Below are 26,175 nucleotides of genomic sequence, written 5' to 3'. Positions count from 1 at the left end.
ATGTTTATTTTTTCTATGCATATCGTTTTAAAAAACATACATAGAAACTTAGGCACTTTGCTGACTATTTCTTTTCTAAACTGTCAAAGCTGCAGCCATTTGAAAAGCTTAATATTTATTTGTATGTCACAGTTTTCCAGTTGATTCCCTGTGTGGGATTAATTTTAAAACTTGAAAACACCCAGGCTTAACCAATGTACGAATAACATATTTCTTCAGACTAGCTTCTTTAAACACTGACCTCGGAGGTATCTACTATGCAATAACTAATTCATTTTTTGAAAGCTTGAAACAACCAGTGATTTTTTCCCCTCAACTGCTGTTAATTAGTGTCACTTCCAAGAAGAAAAATTCGTTCTGTGTGAAGATCTGCTCTTAGTTCTCAAGGAAGTTACTAACAGCAGGAAGATCAAATTCTCCTCTGAGGTTTCATACAACTACTAATATTCTTACACTGTACGTTTTGTTACTTTACCCAAGACAAATACGATTTTATTATAGCTTATGTAGTGTTTTTCTTTTGGAAATGCACTTCGTATTAAACACTATGTTCTTTTTGCATTGTCTAGCCTTCTTCATTATAAGGAGATATTTCTAATATTTTTGATACTATGTTCTGATGTTAATAACCTCAATAGTAAGAGTTCTTCCTTTACCTAAAAAAACTCTCATTGCTCTTAAACTTATCTGTTTTATATCCTCACTTGTGAAAATTAAAACAAAACAACTGCTCCATAAACTTATCATGACAATATTTGCTACTCAATAAATGACTATGAAATTAAATGATGCCTCTGTATAATTTGAAGAGTGGCCTCTCTTCTCTAGCTTGAACTTTAAAAGAAGTATCTATTCATCACCTTACATCTTTGGAATGTTCTTCTCTGGACCCTCTAGCTTCCCTACAGTGTAAAATTAGAGTAGTCTGAGAGTTGTGATTAAAACTGATTAGTCGCAGAGTAACGAGTTCTGGAATCCTCATGCTTGCAAATCATATTGATGTTTTGCACCCTATCAACAAAAGCACAATTGCTCAGCAATACATGGATTGGGTTCCACTAATCGACTCCCAAGTTTTTCTTTGTCATATCTACAGCCAAGCTGTCCCCATCCTGTGTCTCTCTCTCTACCTTCGATACTGTTCATGATCAGCACAGCCTGTTACTTTCAACTTGCCCTTCATAGAGTATATAATGGTTCATTTTTATGGTTTGAGATCATTTCATTTAAACTATAACAATCTTTCCAAGATTAAGCGCTTATATTAGCACTTTCTTTGGCTAATACATGAATTTATTTTAAATTATTTATCTAAGACACAGATAGATAATCGGAATGACTTCAGCATTTGGATATGCATTTATAGAACAAGATTCATCATTGACACCAAGTCCTTAGTAGCCACCATTTTCAATTGTGACTTGTCCGTGAATTAGGCCCCTTTCTACAGGAATATGGTATGGACTGGATCACATCCTTTGATTCAGTGCTAAAATGTCATGTGTGAGTGAATCACAGTCCTTTCTGAAGTTTAGATAAATTATATATCCTGCATCCTAAATGTCTGTACTAACTGTCAGTCTCTTGAAGAAGGAAATTAAACTGATCTGGTACAACTTGTTCTTTGCCAAGCCAAGATAGTGACTACTCAGTGCTTCATGCTCTCCTATGTGGTGACTAATTGATTGTTCAATGATTTCATCTACTACGGAAACTTTAAAGGTATTAAAATTAACCTGATTTGCTTAAAAAGAGGTATAATTTGCTCTCCTTTTAAAAAGCTGGGCACTAAAACTGCTTTGGCTTAACCAATAAGCCTTTTTACTGTTTTCCAATCATTGCATTCAGATACCCAATTTCCTATTGTAGACCAGAGGGTCTCCAAGGAAGGAATTCTATCTTGCTTATCTTCCATTGCCTTATAGAATTGCATACTGTACTCTGCGTATCGAAGACATAAATATTTGTTGCCTCGAACTTTTTAATTTATTGATTTTAGAGAGAGAGGAAGGGAGAAAGAGAAAGAGGAACATTGATTTGTTGTTTCACTTATGTATTCATTAATTGATGGATTCCTGTGTGTGCCCTGACTGGGAATCAAACCCACAACCCTGGCATATTGGCACAATGCTCTAACCAATGAGTTACACAGCCAGGGCCTTGTTAACTTGAATTTTCCTCCTCAAAATTATTGTTGCATTCTGTAAGTGCCCACAGTGTACTATATCAGGCAAATTTTAATTTAATGCCTCACTTTTTAGTTCAGCATTCTACTCAACAACTTAGACAGCATTTAATATTATTCATAAATTATCAGTGAAGCAGTGTTTCCATAGGTAGGACTTGTCTTTATTGGTGACTTTTGTTTGCGCATTAAATGATTTCAATGTGGGCCAACATTATTCATATACGGTGAACACAAGATAGTAATCCCAGGTCCTCTGGTATATGTCCACAGCTCACAAACAAAAATATACCCCTACTTTCATCTCACCCTATGGGCAACAGTTTGAGGCAGGTTAAGGAGCAGCTGCATCCAATCCATAATTTCACTCACTGGAAGAGATATTTTATAAGACACTCAAGTAAGATATAGACAAACATTACCGAAGAACTTGTAAGCAATTATTTGAGGTCAACTTAAAAAACACTGTATGAACTACCAATAAAAATAATAATCACTTTTTCATTGAGAATTTATGTGACAAGAATGTTGCTCAATTATTTATCACCATTAGCTCTTTTAATCTTCTAGTTAACCCCATGATGTAAGGCAATATATTTACTTCCATTTTAAGGCTTAAAGTGATTAAATGCAATAAGAGCTAAGAAAGCTGCCTAATTAGCACAGCAGGAATTTGGAGCCTTGTCTGTCTTACTGCGGAGCCTAAGCTCTTATTCAGCAAACCATCCCGTCACTGTCAGGGCCTATTATATGCAAAGCAAGTCTCCAGGTACAGAGAGAGAAGGATGAGTCAGATGCAGTTCCAACCCTCAAGGATCTTACATTTGCAAGAGTTTTGCTGTCACTGTACCTCTCTCTATAAAGTGGAGTCCTTAAGAGCTCTGCCTGGGATTGCATAAATACGAGTGCACTAGAGATTCCTGTCCAACTCTGATAAGGCTCTCTAAAAATTTCCCCATGCAAACATATTTCTTTAGAGGTGCTTAATCTCAGTTATCCTCTTTTAATTTCATGTTCTCATTTGCCTTCACCTCTCACTTAACCCAATTTGCTTGGGGGAAGCAGCAGAAGGGACGGAAATTCGAGAGAGAGCAGAACAGATGCCATTGCCCCCTCACATACAGCGTCACAACCCAGCGACCTGGGTCGCCCCACCCTGGTGAACACCTAAGGCCCCACTCCTCATACATAACAGGTGCCAAAAGACCAAAACATTATCGCTCAAGAACAACTCAAAGCCCCAGAGCCAATACTTCTAAGCAACCAAGAGATAGCTAACGTATCAGATACACAGTTCAAAATACTGGTGATCAGGATGCTCACAGAACTGGTTGATTTTAGTCACAAATTAGAGAAACAAATGAAGGCTAAACTAACTGAAATGAAGAGAAATGCACAGGAAACCAATAGTGATGGAAAGGAAACTGAGACTCAAATCAAGGGAGTGGACTAGAAGGAAGAAAAAAAATGACCAAACAGAAAACAATGAAGAAACAAGAATTCAAGAAAATGAGGAGAGGCTTAGAAACCTACAGGACATCTTTTAATGTCCCAATATCCGAATTATACAGGAACCAGAAGGGGAAGAGGAACAGCAACAAGTGGAAAACTTACTTGAACTAATAATAAAGGAGAACTTCCCCAGTCTGGCAAAGGAAATAGACTTCCAGGAAATCCAGGAAGCTCAGAGAGTCTCAAAGAAGTTGGACCCAAGAAGGAACACACCAAGGCACATCATAATTACATTAGCCAAGACTAAAATGAAGGAGAGAATCCTAGAAGCAGCAAGAGATAAGGGGACAGTCACCTACAAAGGAGTTCCCATCAGACTGTCAGCTGATTTCTCAAAAGAGACCTTACAGGCAAGAAGGGGCTGGAAAGAAGTATTCCAAGTCATGAAAGGCAAGGACCTACATCCAAGATTGCTCTATCCAGCAAAGCTTTCACTTAGAATGGAAGGGCATATAAAGTGCTTCTCAGATAGGGTCAAATACAAGGAGTTCATCATCACCAAGCCCTTATTATATAAAATGTTAAAGGGACTTGGCCTGGCTGGTGTAGCTCAGTGGATTGAGCACGGGCCTGCGAACCACACGATCGCAGTTCCATTCCCAGTCAGGCCACATGCCTGGGTTGCAGGCCAGTTCCCAGCAGGGGACTCACAAGAGGCAACCATACATTGATACTTCTCTCCTTCTCTCCTTTCCTTCCTCTCTAAAGACAAATAAATAAAATCTTTTAAAAAAGGACTTATCTAAGAAAAAGAAGATAAAAAATATGAACAGTGAAAGAACAGCAAACTCACGGTTATTAACAATCACACCTAAAACAAAAGCAAACTAAGCAGACAGCTAGATCAGGAGTGGAGCCACAGAAATGGAGATCACATGGAGGGTTAGCAACAGGGGAGTGGGAGGAGGAGTGGGGGGAGAAGGTATAGAGAATAAGTAGCATAAAGGGTGGGGAGAAAATAGATGGTGGGGGGGGCAAGAGTAATATGGGAGATGTAGAAGCTAAAGAACTTATGACACATGGATATAAACTAGAGGGGGGAAATGTGAGGGAAGAGGGTGTGCAGGGTGGAGGAGAATGAAGGGGGGAATGAGACAACTATAATGGCATAATCAATAAAATTTATTTTTAAAAACCTCAAGAAAAAGAATTAAACAAAATGGAGATAAGCAATCTGTCAGATGTAGAGTTTGAAACACTGGATATCAGGATTCTCAAAGAAATCATTGGGTAATGCAACAGTATACAAAAGACCAAGGCAGAAATAAAGGTTACATTAAGTGAAATAAAGAAAAAAATTACAGGGAGCCGACAGTGGAGGGGGTGAACCCAAGAATCAAATCAATGATTTGGAACATAAGGAAGAAATAAGCATTCAATCAAAAGAAGAAAAAAACTCAAGAAAATGAGGCTAGGCTAAGGAGTCTCTGGGAGACCTTCAAATATACCACCATCCAAATCATAGGGGTGTCAGAAGGAGAAGATGAAGAGCAAGAAACTGAAAACTTATTTGAAAAAATAATGAAAGAAAACTTCCCTTATTTGGTGAAGGAAATAGATATACAAGACCAGAAAGCACAGAGAGTCCCAAACAAGTTGGACCCAAAGAGAATCACACCAAGACACATCATAATTCAACTGCCAAAGGTTAAAGATAAAGATAGAATATTAAAAGCAGTGAGAGAAAAGCAGACAGTTACCTACAAAGGACTTCCCATAAGACTATCAGCTGATTTCTCTAAAGAAACCTTACAGGCAAGAAGGAACTGGAAAGAAGTATTTGACGTCATGAAAAGCAAGAACCTACATTCAATATTACTCTATCTAGCAAAGCTATCATTTACAATGGAAGGACAGATAAAGTGCTTCCCAGACAAAGTAAATCTAAGGAGTTCATCATCATCAAGCCATTATTACATGAAATGCTAAAATAAATTATATAAGAAAAAGAAGATCAAAATTATGAATATTAAAATGGCAATAAATTCACAACTATCAATAACTAAATTTAAATAACAAATTAAAGAAATAAGCTACACAGGAACAGAATCATAGATATGGAGATCACTTGGAGGGTCATCATTTGGGAGGGGAAAGGGGAAGAATAGGGTAGAAATGGGTAGAGGGATTACGAGTACGAGTTGGTAGGTACAAAATAGGGGGATGTTAAGAACAGTATAGGAAATGGGGAAGCCAAAGTACTTAAATGAATGGCCCATGGACATGAACTAAGACAGGAGAGGGGATTGCTGGAGGAAATGGGAATACTAGGTGGAGAGGCCAAAGGGGAAACAACTGTGACAACTGTAATAGCATAATTAATAAGATGTATTTTTTAAAAGAACAAGGAATTAAGAATGTTAATAAGATATAATAGGCCAACTTTATTTTCTCTACAAAATTTTCCCTTTTCTATTTTTCTCTTAGAGCCACCATTGATTAGGCGAAGGTAAAAAAGTTTATTTTCCTTTTCCTTATCCCTCATATTCTACTCTCACTGACACTATGTGATGTAGTTGATTTAGGACATACTCAGGCCACCAGCACCTACCACCCACGGCACCTAGCCAATTCAGAAGGTCAGAAATTTGACAGATAAGAATTTGAATACGGGCAACAGTTGATATTTTTCTTAATTTTTTACTATAAAATAAAATTTTCTAAATTTTAATCTTATGACTAATCATTATTTCCCCATTAATTTTCAAACTGAAAACCAGAGTTAAATTTTGTTTTTCAGCAATGGGTCCCTTTATAATTCTGTATTTACTCTTCTCAGACTCATCCCTTAATATAAAGATTGATGAGGCCTTTACAATTGTTCAAGACAACTTCAGCTTGGGATGGTGTGAGCATCATAGATAACCAAATGTTGTCTAGGCAGAAAATGAGACAATTCCAGAGCAGAAACATTATTTGAAAAATATTTCACCTGTTATGTGAAAAGACACAGGGGCACACAGGGGCCGACAGTGTGCAGTACTGGAGCCTCGGAGAGAGCCGACTTGACCAGAGGAGACAGGACTTATGTTAGAGCACTAGAAAATGTAAGAGTTTGGTTGCAGGGGTAGGATGGGAAGGTATGATCTGAGGGAGGGGAGAAAATTTTGTCAGGCTTTGAAGACCAGAATTGGGGACTTCAAATTGTTAGCCCAAGGGGCCCACAGTAGGTTTCTGCAAAGGTGAGCAGCAGGAAGGCTATGGGATTGGAAGCAGACAGAACCAGGCACAAATTCCAGTCTGACTACTGTTGGAAGCCTTGGTTTCTGTGGACTGTAAAAGTTAATGAGACTTCACAGAATTAAATAAAATAATGTATAAAAGTGCCTAATGGCGTGTTCTCAGTAAGGGCTATATTCTTTTCCTTTCAAAAGAGTGTCAGGAAGAAAACGAGGTGTCGGATTGATTCAGCAGCAGTGGGAAAAATGGAGGGTACTGACTGCTGAAAAGGACAAACCAAGTAAGAGAGTGGTGCAAAAATGCAGATTAAGGCGGTGAGAATGTGGTGATGAGAAGCACAAGAACCAAACTGAAGAGACCTTAAGAGAAAAAAAATAGCAAACTTCATGAAAAACTCGATAGAGGAGATAAGAAAGAATAGTTAAGATAATTCCAAGATTTCTAGTTTAGGGACTGGAAAAATCAAGACGAAAACAGAGTTGAACATTGGGCTGAGCAAAAGAAGCCAGGTACAAAGAGTTTATACACAATAGTATACACGACGATGTCATTTCTCAAAAACTCTAGGAAAGAAATATCTAGGGGCTTGAGGAAAGTCATGGGTTGTACTCTGGAGCACCAAGTTAGTTTTTTTGAGTGATATAAAGATCCTATATCTTGAGTGAGGTGATGATTATATTCACACACACACACATACACACATACTCATGCATATATACTTATATATGTATATACTTCTTTAAACACATATATATTTAAGTGTATATATATTCTGATATATACTTATATAAGGTCATTTATACCTATATAAAGTATAAATACCTATATAAGGTATTTATATAGGTATTTATATAATTAATACCTAATTTATATAGGTATTTATATAATTAAATAAACCTGATATATACCTATATATATCAGGTTTATTTATACACCTGTTCAAACTTCCCAAATATGTACCAAAAAAGTGTACATATTTTAAAAGTACAGTAGAGTTTTAAAGGTTGATTTTTAAAGGTCCCTGTACTGGAGAAGCATAAAATTGATCTGATTTCTTTTTGGAGAAACTAGTGTCTTGTATTTTCTTTAGGCATATCAGAGGGAAAACCACATTAAACAATTAAGTATGTAATTCGTTTCTAAATGTCTGTTTCACGTCTTTTCCATCACAAGCACTGGAGGCAAGGGCTGTGTGTGTCTTGCCCTCACTGACTGCTGTGTCTGGTACCTCCCACCGCATCTCATATACAGCAGGCACTCGATAAATACTTGTTCGCTGAATGTTCAGTCCATTCTAACCAATATTAGCATCAAAACACAAAGCACAGTACTAAGCAATGGAGGAAATATTAAAACAGGTCAGACATGAGGAGCTAACAATACAATAGAATCAGTATATAAATAATGACTATATCAGTATTACCTATGTTTTAGCTTTCGGAAGGAAAGTCTGAAAAAGGTCATTGTTTTATCTTAAATACTACCTTGGTAGCCAGTGTGTATTTCAGCAGCCTTAGACAAAGGAAAGGAATACATACACAAATTAAGGCTTCTTTTGAAAGGCTTGAAATTCCAGAAACTGGGAGTTACTTTTTAGCTATTTGCCTAGATTAGATAAGACGAGAAGATTGCTCAAACAGCTGTTTCCTTTGGGTTTCACAGAGATATGAATGCTGACACCTCAACTCCGGCCACCTCTGTGTATCACTTTCACATATATCTCCTGTGGTATTTTAGGTTACAGATGAGCCCTTTGGTCTTTTAAAACTAAGAATATAAAAAATAGTTTTCAAGAAGGAAAAAAATCCTTGCCCAATCATGATTCAACAGTGGGAAAACTTAAGACCAAAGAAGAAAGTGGACTTGCTTATAGAACTACTTGCTGTGAGTATGCCTTTAAAAGACAATGCACAGCCCTGGCTGGTGTAGCTCAGTGGATTGAGTGCGGGCCTGCGAACCAGAGGATCGCCGTTTGATTCCCAGTTAGGGCACATGCCTGAGTTGCAGGCCAGTTCCCAGCAGGGGACTCACAAGAGGCAACCATATATTGATGTTTCTCTCTTTCTCTCCTTCTCTCCTTCCTTTCCTCTCTAAAGATAAATAAAATCTTAAAAAAAAAAAAAAAGACAATGCACAGCCAACCACCGACCTTCACAATACAATGGGTGAATAGTTGAGAGAGAGAAAGAGCAAGCTGGCCTACCAGGCACAATTGAGAGCATTTACAGATGTAGAACAGTGGGTAAGTGTCTCTTCATCTAAATTACGATTGAGATTCTCAGTTCCACAACATTAATAGTTTATGGCATTGCACTGGTAGTCAAGTACACTCGTTTTATAGCCTTTTCTGAGAGAAAGAGTGAATATGCCATTATGAACACTTTCAGATTTTTAACAAACGTGTGTTTGGATGGCTTTAATATCAAAATAGACTTCCACATAGTGTCAGGCCCAGTCTAGGCATTAGCATACAACGCCATGCTGAAGTCACCTATGAAGAGTGGAATGATTCCAAAATGCAAGAGAAGGAAAGGAAAGTAAGAAATGCCAAAATAAATAACCTTGAAAATATTTCCCACATAAATAATATGTTCTAGAAACATCTAGATTGTAAACAACTACCAGCTATAAAATTCACATTGCTCTTTATATAAAATAATCTTGTCCTCTGAAACAGTCCCATGTTAGACCGTAGCCTTTGGAATACTATAAATAGTTTATGGCTCAAATAGTCTCCCAAGTTGCCCAATGCAATAATTTATTTAAATAACATTAAGGTCTTTTATTTTTTCTTAATCTAGCTGGATGAAATGTTAAATTTTTCAGTACACACATATTCACAGGTCAGGTAAGATAACCTAATAAAGCAGAGCAATGGAACAGAAAAGTCTCGACTTATATTCAAAGGAAATAGATTTAATACCTAGCTCTGAGGCTCATTAGCCAAGTGATTTTAGCCCATAGGGTTAGCTTAATCTATGCTTCCATGTTCCCGCTGGTAAAACAAGAATATTAACTGACTGTCACAACCCTTAGGACATGATAAAGTGCTGTACACACGTAAGCTCTCATTACTATCATCAGCCAGGTACACATTGGCTCTTCATTATTATATTCACATAGAGAGACAAATGAATACAGAAGAGGTAAGTCTTTGGACAATGCCTCTTTTTATTCCCCTCTGAAACATGCTGCCTGGTTTGGGGACCAGCCATCCTCCGACACTTGCATAGTGAGCCCCGACCACAGCAAGCAGGATGGCATTTATCTTGTATAATAACACAGAGTGCTCTGTCGCAAAGCAGGGTCACTGAAATGAGTAATAATCCCACCAGTGTCTGAGGTATAACCAGCAGGGTCCAGGTCAACAGGCAAGCAGCCAATAATTTGCCCAACAACACGGCGTTTCATCTGCCCACAGCCTCTATCTACTGATTATACAATCAATACACCTCAGATGAGAAGAGCTAACAACTGACCGGGGCAGATCAATGCTGGCAAATAAGCGCCTCATGACAAAAAGTTTGATAATTACCATTCTGAAGCCGTGTAAATGTTGTTTCCATTGTAACAACATTCATGATGATACTGCTATGATTGCACTGTTATTATAGGTTTAATGTTAGGCAATCAAGCTACAGTGGTCTAGATATCAACAAACAGCATCAAAAGAAAACATCAAATTGTCCCTATTCTTTTGACACTGTAGCTGAGAAATTTTTCTATGTTAGTGGCCCTAAATGAACAATAATAAGTGACAATTTAGTGAAAAACACTATTTTCACATCTTACAAAAGTCATGCAATATAGATTGATACAAGTATGATTATTTCTAGGGCCACTTGAACCAGGGGATTAAAATAAATTCAGTCCCGTGACCATGGTTTTCTTTCTTTCCTTTTTCCACATACATCATTTAAAGAGGATTTATGTAAATTTTCCTCGTACTCATAATTTTTCAAGCATCAGTGCAGTTGTAAGTGCAGAGCACCTTGGCTTGATTTAATTATTATCGTTTCTAATACAGCACACTTTATTTTATTATATTTTTGAGCTCTGATTGCTAGTTCATTCTCAATCATTAACATTCAGAGGATCTAGTCATTACTGGTTTTCAACAGCTGCTTGGGTTCCTATAAGCACTTAAGAGTCTTAAAACACAGAAATGGAAAACAGGTATTTCAAAGGTAGAATGAGTCATGACTCCTAGAGGTAGGGTTCAAGAAGCCCGGGGTGTGTGGGCACTGAAGCACACAAATTCTTAACTTTCCCATTTGCTTTTTAAAAACCACAAGGAACTGGGTCAAAAAAAAAAAAACACAAAAAAACCCAGGACACCTCATTTCTGTAAGATGCTTGCTCATATAGAAAAGTGGGAACCAATTTCAAAATGAAAGGCTTTTCAAAAGAATGGCAGTCACTTTGGGCCATAATAATCATTTCTGCGAGGGTATGTCTGACCTCTGATTTGTGCGACACACATTTTTAATTGTCACTTTCATAAAAACATTCTCCGGCTACATCCACACAGCAATGAAGTTACCTGTCTAAAACTTGGTCTCCACATCCCTGAGTGGCCAAATCTCTCCCTTAGGGTAAATCAGCCACCTTTTCGTGTAGATAAGAGATACGGAGAGGAGAGGAGAGCAATGCTAAAGAGTTTGTCAATAGCTCAGGAGAGAAAGGGCAAACCAAAAGCCTTTTGTGGGCAGTAGTGCGAGCAGGATTTTCAGCATGCTCAGGGGTTGCTGTTAAATGTCTCTTTCAGCTGCATTCTCTTTCTTTCCAAGCGGCTTCTGCCGTGCAATAGAGGCAAAGAATATGATGTGTATTAAAATGCTCTGCCTCTCAGATGGGGTTCATTTTTATTCAGGGACAATTTTGCTGACTGACAGGTAAGCGTTTGGTGCTGAAATTGGACCTGCACGAGAGCTTTGCATTTCATTTGCTCCATTACACCAGTGCATGAATTACTGGGCTTCCACGTTGGCATCTTTCCATTACTTTCAAATATCTGACATGAGCAAAATGACTCATCTGACATTTCATGCAACAAATTTGTTCCAAAAAAATAGAACATTATTATATTATTTTATATACGTGGGTACCACAACCTTCCACCCTAATCTGACCATAAATTGTAAGTGTATAAATAGCAGCTGATATCAGTTTAAGACAACATACTGCCAGTGACAGCTGTAAAATTCACGGCGAGAAATATGTCTACTATTTTGCATTATCCACTGTCACTTCAACCTACTTCCTGAAATGTTAGCAAACTTCGGCCAGAGATGTAGTTTTACATTTTGGTTTCACTTCCATCAGGGAATAAAGTTTTAGGCATTATTTATTCCAATGCCTCCCTGCATCCACTTTTGTACTTTTTAATCAGTTGCTTTAATATGTGTTCATTTTCGGGATGTGGCAGGATTGTCCCTGGAGGCCACCGTGCTGGTGCCCAGTATGTTGCCGTGGAGACGGGCTAAGCCAGTGGAGTGGACTGAGCACTGAGCCTACCCAACTTCTCAGCTAGGACCACTGTGGCCCCCACGTAATTGTGGGGCGGCTAACAGGTTTTCCATGGACACAGCCTGGCAGAAAGATGCAGCCTTGACTCTTCGCTGGCTGGGGACCCACCAGCCTGATGACAGCATCTCCAAGGACCTTCCTGGTTCAATTCCCACAGCCCTGGGACAGCAGCCTCTCACAGATCACCAGCAGCCTGTGTATCCGCAGTGGCATGGCCACCGACAACAAACTGCAGTTCTCCATCAACCAGATCACCACAGCCATCGACATGTCTATGCAGCTGGTGAACACCTTATACGAAGACATCCAGCATGTATAGGTGCCTGTGGCTGACACATCCATCTCATTTCTCTGTGACTTCTTTGTTGACCACAAAGAGTGTGACTTCCCATTGCTGACCACATCCACAGCATGGAGATGAAGCAGGGCCACATGCTGTTCCACTGTGCAGCTGGTGTGAGTTGCCCAGCTGCCTTCTGCCTCACCTAAGTCAGGAAAGACCAGGCTGTGTCCCTGGATACCCACACATGGACCGAGTCATGCCGGCCCATCATCCAGCCCGACAACAGCTTTTGGGAGCAGCTCATGCACCGCGAGTTCCAGCTCTTTGGCAAGAGCACCCTGCTCATGGTCAGTTCCCTTAGGGGACAGATCCAAGGAGGTCCATTTAATGATCCCACCATGAGCCAGGGGCCGGAGGTGCAGATCTGCCATTGATCCTACACCAAGACCTGAACTTAAGCATTCTATTTTTATGATACAGAAAAAAAAAAACCCAACACCCAGATGATGTCTTTTATCAGAGCAAGAAAAAAGAAAGGGCACTGTACCTTTTAATCTTGCAATTCATATTTTTAAAAATTAAACTCACTAAATGTAAAAATATATATGTGCTCATTTTCCTTACAGAAACATACTCCTTAACAGAATCAAGGAGTTAAGAGGCCTGTACCAGTCAGTCATTTGTTATTGTAATGTCCTTATTGGCTGACTAGTACAGAATGATTCGGTTTTCAAATCCTTCCAACTCTTGCTTCCACTTTGAATGCCTCCTTTTTTAAGCAACAATTATACAGACCATGACTCACAACCTTAAGACATCTTCTCATTACAAACCTAACATCACACCCAATTACCTAATTTGCCTCGCAGAACTAGCAAGGTGTTTCAGTTCTTTGCTAGAGGCCAGTGTTGCTCTAGAGAGCCTTGCTACAGGTAGAAGATTAGGGAAGAAAAATCCCCAGCTTTATGACTCAGCCAGGAGTTTTTCCCACCTCTTCACTTAAAAATACCTCAGTGACACATTACAGTCTGCCATCTGAAGCTGAAGATCACAGATCTACACTCAAAGAAGAGTTTTTCTAGGTGACAGTGTAGCATTACATGAAGTAGCAGCATAATTATGTGACAGCAAAATTTAAAATATCATGTTCACTGTGAGCATGAATACATCAAATTAATACAGTATTATTTCCATATGAAATTAGTAGCCCCATTATTATGTAATGGTATTTTCTTTAATAAATGGTCTCATAAATGTTAAGGACTTTATATTATTGTATAACCTTCTTAACAACGTTAATTTACTTTCAAGCATTATTCATATGCTGAATTTACATAAAGCTATAATAAAAAATGAGGCATTCAGAAAGTTTCAGTACTGCCCGGACTGGCATGACTCAGTGAGTGGGGCGTTACACTGCAAACCGGAAGTCACTGGTGCAACAGGCCACACGCCTGGGTTGTGGGTCAGGTCCCCCGTTAGGAGCGTGCAAGAGGCCACTGTTGGATGTTTTTCTCACACACTGATGTTCCTCTCCCTTACGTTCTCCTTCCCTTACCCTCTCTCTAGAAATAAATAAAATCTTTTAAAAACTAGTTTCATCATTAAACTCCTTGGTGTTAAAGAGAACGGCACGCCCCTGGTACAACCAGCATCTAAGCGATCTGCCCACTCCGGGGAATCATTTCACCAGAGTGCCTACAGAAAATAGTTCACATTTGAACACACTGTTGAAGAAAGGTGTTAGTAAGTTACCCAAGAAAGTAAATCTTTTAGAAATAAACTCCTTGAAAACAGGTCCAGTACTGAACACCAGCGTTCTTTCCATAGGAACTGAATGAATGGGTATTCTTTGCAGTGTTTTTGTTTTGGTTCTGATGACTATTGAAGATGTGGAGTTGGTGAAGTGTCAATGATTATCTTCTGAGTTGCATTTTTAAATTGTGCAAGTGAGGTTGTCTCTAAACAAATAAAAAGCACTCACTAGCTTCATCAGAGCACTTTCTGATTCCCTTCCCTGAGTCCCTTCTTTCACTAAATCCTGACATGTGACCACTCAGACCTGGGTAATCTCACCGACAACAATCCCCTCACCTGTTCCTATGGCTGATGAATGGTACCAATACAAGTCACAAAATCACATTAACTTTCATCAGTGATCACATTCATTCTGGACCTTCATGAAATCCAAAGCTTTCTATTTTTCTCACCATAAATATCTTTTACCATTCAAACTTGTCTACGTTTTCAGTGGATGACTTCTTCCCAAGTTACTGAAATACAAGAAGCCACTGAGCACCATATCCCATAACTCCTCTCCTTTTTTAGTTCAGATTCCCTGTGTCTTCTTTTGCTGCTGCCTATTTTGTCTCTATATCCTTGATCTCATCTGTTCTCATCTACTGGAAGACCCACCCCACCATCTGTACCTTTGCTACGTTCAGCATCTTCACAGAAATACTCAGATCTCCCAGATTTTGATATAGTAGGTCACCAGGGAGGGGGATGCTTAGTGGGTACTTTAGAGTTTGACACATTCTTTACAAGAAGTCAACAAATAGCCCTGGCTGGTGTAGGTCAGTGGATTGAGCACAGGCCTGTAAACCAAAAAGTCACAGGTTTGATTTTCAGTCTAGGGCACATGCCTGGGTTGCAGGCCAGGTCCCCAGTGGGGGGCGTGTAGAGGGTACATGAGAGGCAACTGCACGGTGATGTTTCTCTCTCTCTTGCCTTATCTTCCTCTCTCTCTAAAAATTATTTAAAGAAAGAAGTCAACAAATGTTGCTAGAAAAAGAAATAATCAAATATTAAATAAGATCTTTATAAGGGTTTCATGCTATGCAAAGCTATATGCAAAAAAAAGCAACAAAACTTACACAAGTAATTATGGGGATAAATCTAACAAATAAGCAGGATTTACATGAAGAAAAACATATGCTATTGAAAACACAAAAGAACCCCTAACTAAATGGAAGCATTCAATATTGTAATCATGTCACCTCATTATCAAATTATTCTTTAGGTCAACTGAACCCTAGTCAAAATCACAACTTCTATTGACAATATTTATTTATTCATTCTGGCATTTGGAGCCTTGATCCTGGAAAACCTCTCCCTCCCAGGGCTAGCTGATTCCCAGAGAAGGCAAATGACGCCCCCGCAGGAGTGTCCTTGGCATACAAACCAACCAATCAAGAACCCACACCCTCAATGTTCCCTCTGCTCTAAGTCACCCCAGGGCCCGCTGCTGGACAACTAGAGACCTTTATAGTGCAGAGCCACCCCTACAGCAGAACACTTACTGTTATTACTATAACAATAATTATTAAAATTATTCAAACTATCCAATACTAAGCTTACGGAACATACCTACCCTGCCTCGCCCCACTCCTTTCCATGAAAACCCCAATAAAAGCTCTGGGCCATATTCTCCCCTTTCGCCTCCCAATTGATCCTGGCACTTCCTTACGTGGCCTTGCACAGCGTGCTCTGCTTCCTGTTTCTAGAAATCTGTGAGTGTAAGTTTCTTCCTTCATGACAATCCTTCCCTTATCTGTATGTCTTATCATACATGATTAAAACAAATCCTGGGTACAGTTTAGTACACAACTTATTTATATTTCTTTACTCACCAAAAAGATTCAAATGTTCATCTGGAATAACAAATAAGTGAGTCAAAAAAATTTTGATAGAAGAATAATGAGAGAGGGAACTGCCTGATCAGAAATCAGAACATAACTATAACCCTGGCTAGGTAGCTCAGTTGGTTAGAGCATTATCCTGAGATGCCAAGCTTGTGAGTTCAATCTCCAGGGTATATACAAAAAGCATCCAAAGAATGCAGGAAGTATTTATTTATTATTAAGCCTTAGAAACAAGAGAATACACAAAATTGATGCATACAGATATTAATTTTATTTTTTAAAGATTTTATTTATTTACCTTTAGAGGGGAAGGAAAGGAAAGGAGAGAGAGAAATATCAATGTATGGTTGCCTCTCATGTGTCCCCTGCTGGGAACTGGCCTACAACCTAGGCATGTGCCCTGACTGGGAATCGAACCTCAATCCTTTGGTTCACAGGCCCATGCTCAGTCTACTGAGTTACACCAGCTAGGGCCAGATATTAATTTTAAAAATTATGATGCCTAGTACTAACCATGAAAAGAGCAAAGTAGATTTAAAGTAGGAAAATGTTTGTTTCATTTGCATAGACCTGTATCTGTGTGTGCTTACTGAATGTGACTAACACACTATTAAAACATGACCTCAAATATTATCCCAATGGAACAAAGTCTTTTGTCCCTCAAGTTTTAAGGAAATCCCTCCTGTTTTACCTCACTTCTACACATTCTTCATTTTTCTCTCTGAAAAACAACAACAACAAAGAAAACCAAACTTCTAAAGTCTACATCTTTTTATATTAATTTATCAAGCTACCTCTTTGTTCAGATCTATCTTTTTGGTAAAAAGGACTTACTTTAAAACATCAGCTCTGGTTCCCCCAACACAAAGAAAAATTTCACTGAACAGTTTTGATTTTGATCCTAAAGTCTCTTTCAACTTTGCCAACATGCTCTGAATTTAAACACTCAAAAGCTTCAGATTATCTATCTTTTAGCTCCAAATATTTTTTATTTTTATTTTGTATCAGTCCGTGCCCATCTAAAAGGACAATAACACTAAAGTACTATAGGCTGTCTTTAGAAGATAAAATATGCAAGGCTCTGATAGCCTATCAATCTCTAATGATCTTCTCAAAACATGCCCCCCAAATTTGAGCTTCTATAAGCTAAGTGGAACCACATTATACAGTAGCAATGAGCGTTTTCCAAATAGCCTGTGGCCTGGGGTTTTTTGTTTGTTTGTTTGTTTGTTTTTTGGGTCTGCTTTTAAGCTTTTAAAAAGTACAATTATTTGCACCAAGCTATCTAAAAAATTAGGCAACTTTGGTCAAGTCTGAAGAAACAGAAGCAGATAAGAAGAGCTGTCAGCATCAGTGGTGCCCACCATAGATGGTTCCTGCTGCGGTTACTACCAAAAACGATAAACATTTACTTAGTTCTGACTGCACAGAAGCGACTGTCTACCCTCATCTAAATAAACAGATACAAGGAGACTCATAATAATATTTTGTTAAATTTCTGGAATGCAGTTGTTTGAAAGAAGATGATAAATCTATTGCTCTAACAGATTTAGCATTGCCACAGGGATTTCATCATAATTCAGTCATAAATTAATTGCACAGTAGATTTATTCATCTATCATTCTCCCATAACAAGTCTGATCATGATTGCTTTGTACGTCTCCATTTGGCACACTGGGGTTTTATTCATTTAACAGGATTATTTATTAATCAGGCATTTATTGAATAAGGTTTAAAGAAACTCAATGGGTCTGATGCATTAGATCTATCATTAGGATTATTCTTATTTCAGGTATTCCTTTAAATGGGTCTCATTGTACGGGGAAAATATTACTCACCAGATGGATATTTTCCCTTAAATACATTTATCCTGGCTTTATGAAATACCTGATATGGGGCTAATCCAGTTAAAAAAGAAAAATTAACCATGTAGCATCTCTATGAATTTGGTATTTAGAGGAAAAAAATAATTCTAAATTAATATCCTACAAAATCCTCCTTGATCCAAATGGCAACTCTAAAAAAAAGGTAACCAATATAAACATAAAGCAACTATAAAAACTCCTTGCACAAATAAAATCTGCCCATTGTTATGAAATTCACATTATCAGACTGATATGCCATTTTGCCTTATGCCAGGGAAAAAAAATGTCATTGCAACAAAGAGCATTTTATTTGAGGACTAAATGAGTAATGCCTGCACTTGAAGCTAATGCGCAGAGGAAATTGAGGAAAGAGGACTGGCAATGACTGAGGTCCAAGCTTCCCTTGATAACCACACTCCTTGAAAATTCTCACCCCCATCTATCATACCAGCCGCTACATCCACAAAGAGAGGGAAGTGGAGAACAGAGGAAGAGATGGAATGAGAGATAAGCAAGGCGGGAAAAATCACGGAATTTGAGAGCTGGAAGGGATTTTACAGAACCACCGAGAGAAAGTAATAACAGTGATACTACATAAAGTGAATATAAGATTATTAAACAGAACTCATTTTTAAAATAGAAAAAAATAAAATGACTCAAAATCATTTGACATAAATATATTCCATTTGATTACATATGACAATTTAGTGAAATGACTCCAAGAAAATCCCCACTCCTATAATAAGCTGTAAGAAGCCTATGATATTTGCATCTTGATTTATAGACCTTTGAGACGTAGGCAAAAATATTGCAAGTAACTGAACTTAGAACTTGGGGAAATGAAAAACATTTATTTTGAAGCAGTGAGATGGTATTATCACCAGTTATTAATACTTTTCCTATTGAGTTGTCTCCAGGTACAATTGTTCCATGAATAAAAATCATAGGAGAGTGTGATTTTTATTCATGAGGCAGAGTCTCTCAGAACACCTACTTGGTTTGGGCTTTCCCTGTCTAGCGTTCATCTAAATAATCGATCCAGAGACGGAGGTAAGGTGGCCAGAGTGGGCAGGTGAAATGCTGAGACTGCCTGACACACTGGCATTTCCACCACCATCGTGACATCTAAGCCAAGACCTGACCGCCCCACCTTACAAGGACATCTTGAGTGCTTCCACTCCTCCCCCTGCTGTCTCTTGCGCTGCGCTGTCCCTTGTTCCAGTTTTCTGTGCCAGGCTTCTCCAGCGGCCTGCCCCTGGGCCTCTCAAAGCCCGTGCCCCTTCCAGCCTTAGCCATTTGTACACTCTGTAACCAGAGGGTTCCTTACAAAGTGCCAGGCTATGCATGTCATTCCCCCAGCTCTGCACCTTCAATGCCTTCCCAGGGGGGAAAGGCCAAAACCCCTGCCATGGCCCATGAGGACCTGCAAAGTCTGGTTCTCTCTCTTTCCTCTCCCGTTTTATACACGTGCTCCGGCCAGGCTGGCCTTTTCAGACTTTTCGTTTCTTCAATACCACATTCCCTGCGACCTCAGAGACTTTGCATATGCTTTTCCCACTATCTAGAACACTGTGCCCCACCTTTTTTTGCCTCTAACTCCAGTGCATCCTTTATTTATGCTTAACTATCACTCCTCAGGAATGCATTCTTTGACCACCCCAGCCCCACCACGGCAAAGATAGACCTCCTTATTATAAGCTCTAACAACGACCATTACCAGTGCCAAGTAAACAATTAACCTCTCCAGGACTTGCTTGCACTCCATGAGGACAGGAACGGCATTTTGTCTCTGCAGTTTCCTCTGCACTAAGTAAGCAGTCAATAAACACCTGAATGGCTAACTCTAGGTCCACAGAGGGCAGTAACCATTGACTTTGAAACCAGCTTCTAGGGCTATGCTGTTGGAGACAGAGTTAATGCCTGGTCTGGCTCCCAAATGGTGGATTCTGCCCTGAGCTGTATGACCAGGGCTGAGCCAGGACAGCAGGCATAACTATGAAGAGGCCTAACATGGGGAAGTCTTTCCTTCTATTTTCTTTCCATTTTCACCCCTCCCATGTCTGCCTCTGTCTAACAGCGACTTTCCCTTCCAGAAAACTAGCTGAGACCTAAATTCAGCTTCTGCCAAATGGGACCCCACTTCCATCAGGGCGCTTGCTCAGACGCTGTTACTCAAAACTGTGTGGATTGTATACTTCCCCGGATTTTACAACAAAGATTTATGTGAGAGAGAAAGAAGCAAGATGTTTCAAGACTCTCTTGAATGAACTTCATTTTCCCATTACAATTGCTAGCTGTTGGTCTGTGCAGTGCTCAGAGCAGAAACAGGAGTATCCCCGCTCAGCAAACCTCATGTCCAAGTAGAGGGCACCCACAGCTCTGTGGTGCCATGGAGGGCATTTTAACGTGCCACTGACGGATGGTTGTTTGCATATGTCACATAAACAAAGGGCTGAATAAACGTTAATCAGGACAATCTCAGAGTTCTCTGGACACCCAGGCTCGAGCCAGTACTACTAAAAGGGCTGAAGGGAAACTTCTGTTCTTCCTTACGTCAGCCCAATAATTCCATACTAAGAACACTCTTTGCAACCCTCCATGGGAATCTACCGGTCCACTGGCAGCACTCACAAGCAGAAGTTACTTCTGGAACACTGGTCCCTACAGGAGCTGTCCTCCTCCAAGCTTCTGCCTTTGGCCATACATTGGCCCCTTGGTTCTGCTTTCTGCTACCCCTAGACATTTAACTTAGAATCTTGTCTCCCTGAGAAATATTTACAGATCACAGTCCAACTTTTAAATACACATTTACTAATCCATGTCAGAAGCATGAGAGACAGTGTCAGCTGAGTTGTTTTAACATGTACGTTTTCTGTTTATCTTACATTTTTTAATTAAAAGCATCCTTGAACTAATTATTCTTACACAACTCCTCAAACCACATCTACTCACAAATGTCAAGTGGAGTTCTCAGGCTGCCAGTCAAAAGGCCTAAATTTGTTTAGATTCTGCCACAACTTCTTTATGGCTGGGTTTGTGTTTTTGTTTTTTTTTTAAAGTGACGTTAACATCACATTTCATTGCCGTGGAGAAGACGGCTGCTTGATCCTTCCACCATCAACTAGAAGCTCCCACAGTGGCTTTGCGGTCCATAGGCCTTTAAGACGGCGCCTGTGCGAGACGAACAAAATAGCTCACGTAGGATCTAGCAGCCAGACTGAAAAGAAAATCCCACATCTGCCCCAAAGGACTAATTGAACTTAGCAATTTGTTCTTTTTCATAAAAAATACTTGTAGTACCTTTTTGTAATACAACAATAAGCCACCGTGTGGATTTCTGCAGAATCCTGGATCAAAGCCAGAGCAACAATAGCTCTTTTTCTTTAGGAGTAAGACCCGCATGTCAAAATTTATCTAGAAACTCAATTTGGCTTGCTGCTTCATAATGCTAGGAGAATAACTACAACATTATATTACTGTTCATTATGTCCAGGGGGACCCCAGGTTATTGTGATTCACGCCAGAGCCATACAGTAGCCTCTGCCCGGCTACTGCTACGTGGAGATGTGCCAGTCTCCTAAGGGTTGTGAGTGGATCATACTACTATCCTTGGGTTGTGCAAATGTGTAATTGACAGGAAATATTCAACAGCCAGTACAGATAACTTTTAATCTTCCATTCCTTTTTAGCGCCATCTAATATACCCAACAGATTTACGGGCAACAGGCTCCCGTGGACACACCCACTTGCAAACACGCGCTGTCGTCTGGCAAAACCACGTGGTACGGCAAACCACCTCTGTGTGAACAGCTCTGAAGAGCAACACTGATTTTCAAGAATTCAACTTTCCTGTTTATACTTAGGCTAAATTCCAGCATTCTCAGGTTTGCAAGAAGAAAGAAAGAAGGTGACAAAGGTTACATGAGGTTGTTTGGAAGAAGAAGATAAACAAGAATGTTACAGGACCAGTGCCCGGGATACACAGCGTGCCGGTGATCACGAAGGGTGACGGGAAGAAGGTGGGACATATCTACTCCTTTTTTGCTCTGATTTCATTTTCTCTCTGGGAAGGGTAAGCCAGGAATCAAAAAGAAAGACTTAAAGCCCATCTGAGGTGGAAGATAAGAAAACAGCATGAAGTCACTTCAGGTGGATTCAAGTTAGCAAACCTAGACGGACGACATTCCAGGGCACTGAAAGAGTGTGCGGGTGAGTGCGCAGAATCAGAATTAGCAACTTTGAGGCACCCCAACAAGCAGGGAGATGCCAGGAGAATGGATATGAGTATAGGCTTTGTTCAGATTTTTTTAAAGGTAAAAGATTAGGTAAAATTATAACCCCCAAAAGTATAATGATAACACCTCCCCACAAATTACATATTATTAAATAAAAGTATGCCAAATTCATCCCATATACTTGTTTTCCTTTGAACAAAACAATCAGGCCATCACTAGAAGAATGCCACAGAATATCTCCTGATTTCAAGGCAGCATTTAACTAAGACCCAGGAAGATCCTTACAGTCAAGATGAAGAACAATCAACCAAGTTAGTCAATGGACATCAACATGCCTTAGGAGAAACTCCCAGAGCGGGGTGTTTAGATCTAATCTATTTGAAAACTGTATCATCAACTTGGAAAAAGGTTTAAAAAGTCAACTTTTTGGTTACTTTTCCAATAGCCAGAGCAGGAAGGTTAGTTAATAATCTAGATGACAAACAGAAATTTGAATTGATTTTGATTGGCATAAAAATATTTAAAATCGGTATTGTTCAAACTGAAATGAAATTTGGCAGGTAGAAATATAAAGAAGTTAAGCCCTGGCTGGTGTAGCTCAGTGGATTGAGCGCAGGCCTGCGAACCACACGATTGCGGTTCGATTCCCAGTCAGGGCACATGCCTGGGTTGCAGGCCAGTTCCCAGCAGGGGGCGCATGAGAGGCAACCATACATTGATATTTCTCTCCCTCTCCTTCCCTACCCCTCTAAAGATAAATTAAAAAAAATAAATTTAAGAAAAAGAAATATAAAGAAGTTTATTTATCTTACAACAAACTAAAAATCAAGTGCTGTGTACAGATTTGAGAAGACCCAGATTGCTAACATTACAAATGAAAAAGGTGATTTCCAAGAGCCACAAAGTGCTTTACCATGAACCAGTTATGTGATTCTAATTCAGTCAGTGATTTCGGGCACTGTGCCGTCCTCTCTCACCCACTCCCTAATTAGGTGTCAGGAAGTAGAGAGAAGGTTCAGATGCACAGATAGGATAGTCTGCTGTGCTGGACCCTGGGCAAGACACACCTCTTGAATGGATGACAGATTAGGTAGAAAAGAGTGTAAAAATTCTGAAGATCATGTTAAAAAAAATAAGTGGTTGTGCAAAATAGAAATTCTTAGTCTAACAATATAAAGACTTAGAAAAGCCATGAGAGTTACCCTTCAATACCTGAAGGGCTCTCATGAAAATAGGGTGGTGTTCTAGAGAACAGGACAAACAATGAATATTTTAACAGAGAGGTACATTTTGGCTCGAATGGGGTACACTTCCTCACACCTGTGACAGTTTAACCTCTTAGTGAAAATGCTCCCACGGTTCTCGGAGGAGGGTTCCTACACTGGGAAGGATGGAGTAGATGACTTGCACAGCCCCTTCGATGCTAATACTTCATGATTCTGTGCAGATTGCGTCCTAATTACAACAACACCCCCACTGGGTAGCACTTCTGGTCCAACAGCTCTCAAGTCGGGTGGCTTCAGTGGGTCTAAGCCTGGAAAGAATCAACTGCTGTAGACGCTGACAATTAGTGAGGCTCCCTGAACCTTGTCTATTGAAGATGGACTTTTGTCTTAGAAAACATCCTCTGAGGCTACAAAGCAAAATAAAAGCATTCCCTACCCCTTTGCGTATATTCAAATTGGCCCGTCCCAGAGTCTACACTCAGCAAGCGACAAGGAAGCTATGCCAGAGCCAAAGAGCTCTTTAAAAAATGACAAGTCCGCAGTTGACCACCTCAAGGAGATACTCCTCATGTAAGTTTTCCTTTAATGCCAGTCAGGGCCCTGCTCATAGTTATTTTAAATTGACTGACATGCTGAAGTAGGGGAACCTAAACTGATATGAAACAGAAAGCAATAGCTAATCTAATGCTTAAACTTCCTCCTAACCCTGCACATATTATTTCCCTTAATATATTACTATACATTAAATATAAGGGGCATTTGTCGATCTCTTATAATTTAAAAATAGCAACATGAAATGGAAAAATTTAGAAAACAATCAAAAGTACCCTTAAGAAACAGTCTCTCCACATTAAATGGTCACCTCCTGGTAACAAGCCAATGGATAATGACTCAGAAATATAGTACAACCATTCTGTTAATTATTTAGAATTTTTTCCACCAGACTTTCCTAAAGAGATCATTACTATTGTTATCATTTCCATACTACACATGAAAGAAGGAAGGAAGGGAGGAAGGAAGGGAGGGAGGGAGGGAGGGAGGGAGGGAGGGCAAGCAGAAATAAGTTAAATGCCTTGTTCATAGAATCCCAGCAGTTCAGCTCAAGACCAGGAGCAAACCTCCAGACCATACCACTAACACCCACCATGTTCATGGGAAGATTGCCAAACAAACAAAAGGACCGCCCTCCCAGTACCCCCAAATCAAGTGCCTTATTAAACACAGGGCAGTATTGTTTCCTATTTGTTTCATGTGCAAGTCTTATTGCCTCAAATGAGGGAGTGCACTGGCATTCAAGCTCAGTCCCCCCACCAAAAAACCCAAACCAAAACAGAGAACTTTCCAAATGCTTCCTTCCCTTCCTCCTTCGAGGGAGCTATGGTGCCAAAAAGAGGACACACCAACAGCTACTATGTCATTTCTACTGAACGTTTCTGTGACAAATAATACCTGCAAACCACATTATCATTAACTATGCATGAGTCTTACAACTAGGAAAACAACGAGAAAGGCATTTCCTCAGTGAAAAGAGGCAAAGCAAACCACATAAGCTAGAGCAAAGAAGGTGAGCTTTGGGATGCTGCTGCAGTCACGGGGGTGGGGCGGGGTGGATATTTTCTGTACATTTTCTCCCTGAAATAAAATTACATCCTCCTAACATCTATCTATTTTTAATAGTCTTTTCACTTTGCAATGAAGATGCCACTTACAACACCGACAGCTACAACCCCACACTCCCCTTTCTGCTGCCCCGAGTCTTGATTTTCCTTTACAGACAAGCCTGACTTCCTCTCCTCCCATTCACTCTTCAACCCACAGCAATCTGGCTGCCACTCCTTATTACCCCCTGGAAGCCTCTCTGGCCAGAATCAATAATGACCTCTTTGTTGCTAAATTCAATGGACATTTTTCTGTCCTCATCCTACCCAACATCTCTGCAGGATTTGACATGGTTGACCACTCTCTCTCTCGAAAGTTTCTCCCGTGTTGGTTTCTATGACAACACCTTCTCCCAGTTTTCCTCCTTTCTGGGCATTCCTTTTCAGTCTATTTCCTATGTTTTTACGCTACTGTCCACCCTTCAAATTAGTGATCACCAGGAATCTATCCTCAGCTCTATTCTGTTCTTTCTGCATTCCTCTTCTTAATGTAATCTCACACACTCTCGTGAGTTCAACTCACGTGTATTTAAATAAGGCTCCCAAATCTATTTCTCCAGCTGAGACCTCTCTCCTGACCTCTAGACCTTCTGAACAGGCAACGGCCTATTGGGGCAGTTCTTCTAACTGTCCTACAGACGCCACACACTCAAAATACCTGAGAGGAAACCCACCCTCCTGATCCACCTCTACCCTAATTTGTTCTTATCTCCCGTAGTCTCTCCTTAAGCATTACCTGTTTGAGCCAGAAACCTGGGAGGCACATCTGACTTCCCCCTCATCCCTATCCCACACATTCAAACAGTCACCGAATCCTAACAGCTCTTTAATCAATTCCCTTTCTCCCCACCCCCACTA

At 39.8% G+C, this 26,175-nt stretch overlaps 1 protein-coding gene and 1 pseudogene across 2 annotated transcripts in view; one reads left to right on the top strand and one right to left on the bottom strand.

Annotated features, from left to right (window-relative positions):
• CAMKMT (calmodulin-lysine N-methyltransferase) overlaps positions 1-26,175 on the bottom strand; it is a 348,130-nt gene that overhangs the window by 150,884 nt on the left and 171,071 nt on the right. The gene's annotated exons all lie outside the window — the stretch shown is intronic.
• LOC119001234 (dual specificity protein phosphatase 18-like) lies at positions 12,522-13,184 on the top strand (annotated as a pseudogene).

Source organism: Sturnira hondurensis, unplaced genomic scaffold (assembly GCF_014824575.4).
Source record: "Sturnira hondurensis isolate 20B ecotype Veracruz unplaced genomic scaffold, ASM1482457v3 Scaffold0016663, whole genome shotgun sequence".
NCBI lineage: Eukaryota > Metazoa > Chordata > Mammalia > Chiroptera > Phyllostomidae > Sturnira > Sturnira hondurensis.
Note: the sequence above shows the minus strand (reverse complement) of the source record. Positions and strands in the feature narration are given on the sequence as shown.